Genomic DNA, 5,495 nt, shown 5'->3' on the forward strand with positions numbered 1-5,495 from the left:
GTCATCTACAATTGAACATTGAGAAGACAAAGGAATTATGCTGTGGGAATCAAAATAGGAAAGGTACAGCTGGCCTCCCATATGAACAAGTTATTATAAAAGTACTGTAAAACCAAACAGTACAACTTTGATAAATAAAATGGGTTCTAATTACTCAAAATAATCTGTGTAATTAGAACGAAAGTGAAATTTTAAGTATACAGCACTCAATTTCTTTAATGTGTTTTTTTCAGTTCACTCAAATAGTTTTACTATAATCCCGTATGACGTCACGCACGTGCGTACGTGCTCCTCCTCCTTAAACTAGTTGCAAGTTCGAGAAGACGCCATGTTTTTGCTGCTCGCCTCGGATAAAAATAAGGCCCCGTCCACACGGAGATGCGTTTAGCTGTATCCGTACAAATTTTGTATCGTATTGGCATTTCGTCCAGACGGATCCGGCGTTTTCGGAGACTGAAACCGCTATTTTTTTAAACCGGGTCCCAAGGTGGATAAATCTGAAAACGCCACCCTTGCGCTTTCGTGTATACGGCCAATCCGTACATTTTGTGAAACGATGATGTCATCACACCAAGTGTCAACTAGTCAGACACCGCTAAGTCACAGCAACAACTCCCGACTACATCATGCTTGTGTTCGTGCTGCAGAAGCTACTGAGCCTCTTTTATTTCTTTATTTATTATTTACTTGAATGTGTTTTTATTTCATTTCTTTTTTTTTTTTTACTTCTTTATTTAGGCCTATTTATATTTTATTTATTATGCTATGATGCTTGTCTGTTGTCTGATTAAGACATTTCGTATTTTGTAGGGATGGGCGTTTCAAGCAAAAATAATATTCGACGATCGCTGGGAATTATTTGATTATTCTTCAAAAAACACACCCCTGCCCCACATGATCACGCGTAAAACACGTTCGCTCAAATTTCACTCTGACATTAAATTTCTCTGTAGCCTACTGTAGGCCTACATGTTGTAGCCATTAAAGAAAGTGTATTTAGTTTCATATTTATGTGTAAATAATATGTTATCTTTTAATTTGATCTATATTGATTAGCCTATATGAAAAGTGAACAGCATGAGTAATCATAAGATGCGCAATATATCGGGAGACATAATTTTGACCACATTAAGTTTTGTTTTGTCTAAAGCCTTTCTTTAAAGTGAATTTCGTTTTGTATAAATTGTATCTTAATTTTAATCAATGTTTCATCAGGGTTAATAAATAAGAAGCAAATATAGCAGACAATTTAATCAGGACATGGAGGCACCGGCGCGATATAACTTGCATTGCTCGTGAACTGGAGCTCGTCTCATAAATGAACCGAAACTCAGAAATATATCTATAGAAAGCTTGAAATGTCCACTTTTAAACAAAACAATTCAAAACGAAAAGAAACAGACAACTCTCTTATGTAGCCTAATCCGTATGAAGTGTGCATTTCTCTCTATAGGCGCATTCACTGCGAAGGTGGCGAGTCAGCATCGTCAACATCTTTAGCCGAGACACAGAAAACACTAGTTTATTAATAAACAATTAAAATGTCTCCTTGATATTTGACACATTCATAATGATTACTTTTAGCGGTTCTTTGTGGCAAGCTTTATGCGTCCGCTAACTATCGAATATCATGACTCATATTTTGTACCAGGCCATTTATGGTTGTTCATATTGTTCAATAAAGTTCTTGATAAAAAAAAAGAAAAAAAGAAGCTACTGTGCCTAATATTATTGTTGTATACAGCGCGCAAGATTTATGCGCATGCTCTAAGTCTTCTTCTCCGTTTTTAGTGTATGTCTGTGGCAGAATTACAGCGCCATACTGGTCTGGCATGTATACTACATCGTTTTGAGTCGGTTTCAGTGGTTTCGTGTGTACGCAGATATTTCTTGAGACGACGCCGTGTTTACGGAATTTTTTTTTTGAACGGGGGAAAAAACATCGGATAGGGAAAGCTCTGGCTTCGTGTGGATGTGGCCTAAGTTTGCAACGCTGGAAAACCTCGCTCGTATTTAATAAAAAGAGAGTTGGATATTTTTCGATCGGGAATTTGAATTCGATCGGCGTTGTCTGTGAGGAAACTGCTTTCTGAACCTGCTGGTGACAAGCTTTTCTTCATTGTGCTGCCCACCATTATATTCCTCTTCTCCTTGGGCGAACTAATCTGGGGTGCGTTTCCCGAAAGCATCGTTGGCCAACTATGGTCGCAAGTTCATCGCAATGTCCATTGAACTCTATAACGACGGAACTTGCGACCATAGTTGGCCAACGATGCTTTCGGGAAACGCACCCCTGGTAAGTTCCCTGTTTTATTTTCTGCAAATAGTTTTGTGTCTTCGTAATGTATTTTATGCATTTGCAAAGCGAATAAGGATTTGAGTCATTTTATCCTGCCTCACTAAAGGTAACGTTAATATGGATTGACTTGATAAAGCAACTGTATTTAACTGTTAGTTATTTTTTTTAAATATATTAAAGTCTGTGTTTTTGCATCGGTTGTGCACACATTAAGTTTTCGGGCAACAATTTGAATGACCTCAAAATGGCGGGCTGTGACTTATACATGCACATGCTTAGACATAAAGTAGCCTAAGAGGTTTGACAATAATTTGATGCAATTTGTTCCACGTGTTGTACATTTTTGTAAGTACATATATTTATAAAATGTATTAAAATAGTTTGCTCAAGCCATACCTAAACGTTAAAACTTAGGAGAGACATTTATGTTGTTCTTACTTAATTGTAACATTTCAAAAAGAAAATTGTACAGTAGGCTATAAAAAAATTGTTTTATGTGATCAGACTGAGCATAATGCCTATTAAGTTACATGTGTATTCACATATATTTTTCCTAGTATTTTGGCAAATATTACAACCTGACTAACTTCTCAATCTCTCTCTTTTCAGGCAAAAAGTGAAGCAGCTGGCAAGTTTGGTATGTTTATGTCCAATTCTGCTATGTCCAATTTTGTATTTAATACACTTTCATTGCATAATAAAAAAAAGTGAATTAATATTATTTGGTGCACAAGTTTATTAAAAATTATTTGTTGCTATCTTTGTTAAAAGGAGTTAATGAAGACGGCACAAAGAGGTAGTGATGTAGTACTCGAGTCCGGTCTCAAGACCGACTTCTGCTTTCTCGGACTCGACTCGGACTTGTTCCTTCAAAGACTCTGTCTTGACTCGGACTCGACCCTTCAAAGACTCGGTCTTGACTCGGACTCGGCATAGGCGGTCTCGTCCCCATCACTAGTCCACAAGAATACATACCACTAGACCATTTTTATTTGCTCTGCACGCCTAACTATGATTAAAAAAGTCAGGGTGGGCTTAACATGTTGATGACAGAGCAGCACTGTTGAAGCAGTTTAGAAAAATAGGCAGATGATGATGCATGTGGTAGTATTTTTTTAATGATAGTAAAAGCATAGTCCATATTAAGACGTTAAGACTGCTCCTCTAAACAATTCCCAATCTAGCTTAGTCTGTAGGCCTAACTGTTGATTATTAACTGGGGTGATATTAAATCATGAATATGAAAACTGACATGTTTTTATGGTCTTAGTCTCGACTTCTAAAGACTCGGTCTCGACTCGGACTTGCTTCCTCAAAGACTCGGTCTTGACTCGGACTCGACTGAATTTGAAAACCAACGGACTCGGTCTCGACTCGGACTCGACCCTTCAAAGACTCGGTCTTGACTCGGACTCGGCATAGGGGGTCTCGTCCCCATCACTAGTCCACAAGACTAGGTAATCTTCCTGGTAATGTTATAATCTGTTGTCTATATCTGCTTTTTGACTCACAAAGTGGTGGCACCCGTTGACTTGCATTTTATAAATCACCAAGGACCACAGGTTAAACTAAAGAATAAGTTTTTAGTGTTCTACTGAAGAAAGTAAGTAACCTACATGTTGGATGGCCGAAGGGTGAGTAAACTGACTCTATTTTTGGTTCTTTTTTAGTGTCAGGTTTACACTCTAAACTTTACATAAAATGTTATTTTGCAGTACAAGTTTTTTTCTACAGGATCACAAATGTACACTGTGTACATATACCTTGGCTTAATCACTTATTAATTTGTGCAGATCTGACAAAATTTACAATGTCAACCTGAAGAACCACTTGTTGGACGTGTTGGACCAGCATGCTCCCCGTCTTCAGAGCTTGTTCAGAAAGAAAGCTGCTCGCACAGGGAAAGTGGTCTGAAGTACTGAGTCAGCTCTTCAGGATATATGACCAGGTCAGTTGGTTACACTTCTTGATGCCTGATATAGAAACTGCAGTGGATTTTGAAATATTTTGGTTGTATTTACAGACGTTTTAGAGTGATGCATAGTATCATGTGGCTGTGCGGATTATATTCCATGTTAAATCAAGATTCTCATACTCAAGTCTCTTATTCTCACACTGAAGGAAAACGTGGACATCCATGTATGACGAGCTGCCATTCTCCGTGCTCTCGCCACCTATCTGCAACTCCAACTTTTTCAAGACATGGGATGTAAGTGTTGCACTGTTTGGTTACCAACAATCTCACTTGCCATTCAGATGTCATCCTGGTTCTAGTTCCAGGTTTTTAATATATTATTTTTTATAATTGTAGTTATTGTATGGGATAGAATGGTTTGGAATAGAATAGATGTAAATATATGTCACTTATTAGCTGTCCTCCTTTGGAAGTTAAGAGTAACAGTTCTCTGTTCTTGTCTTCAGGTAGAACATTCTGATGAACCAGACATTGATGATGTACCACTCGGTCTCCTCTTCATTAGTGGCAATTTAACAGTTGCACTTTTAGTGCACACCATAGAGAAAGGAAATTAGTTTTTTGAAAACAGCTTACAGATGTGTTTTAAAGTATGATTGTTCAACGTACAGTACGACAATGCAGTACATTGCAGTTTACGATGTAGAAATCATATCTTTGATTTCTGTATGCTAATAAGGTTATTATGTGCAGTGTAGTAAATCATTGAGCAAACATTTCTCAAGGGCCTTGCACTGTTTTGGAGAATTTCCATTTGACAAACAATTTATTGTTGATGGTTTCTGGTTTCTTAATAAAAGAGTAACTTGAATTTAAATTGTCTGTGTTAACCTGTTTTTTTTTTGTTTTGTTTTTTCAGAATGTGTATAGTTAGCAATTTAGTTACTTGATAATGTAAATTAAAAAAACGTACAAAAATGAATAGAGTAATTTGTTACTAATAAATTAAAACTTTTTATGAAGGTAAAAAATTGTAATGTAACAAAATAATTTAGTTATCTTTAATTAATTTTAATATGTACTGTGAACACAAAAACTACTTATAAAATGACTTGATCAATAATGTTATAGTAACTTGTAAGATTAAGTAAGTGTCAGTTAAAATTGCCTAGTACCAGTTACTTAAAAAAAGGATGCTTCTTTAACTTATAAAATTTAGTTAGTATCACTCAAAATGTTCGATGTAATCATTTTCAACTATTTTTTTGAGGTATATTAACT

At 36.3% G+C, this 5,495-nt stretch overlaps 1 long non-coding RNA gene across 1 annotated transcript; it reads left to right on the forward strand.

The window, feature by feature from the left end:
• Positions 1-1,824: 1,824 nt before the first annotated feature.
• LOC307156536 lies at positions 1,825-5,088 on the forward strand. Its single transcript, XR_013820730.1, has 3 exons — positions 1,825-4,247; positions 4,421-4,508; positions 4,721-5,088. It is a non-coding gene; the product is annotated as an uncharacterized lncRNA (long non-coding RNA).
• Positions 5,089-5,495: the final 407 nt, after the last annotated feature.

The sequence above is a fragment of the Squalius cephalus genome, assembly GCF_949319135.1.
Source record: "Squalius cephalus genome assembly, chromosome: 3".
Taxonomy (NCBI): Eukaryota; Metazoa; Chordata; class Actinopteri; order Cypriniformes; family Leuciscidae; genus Squalius; species Squalius cephalus.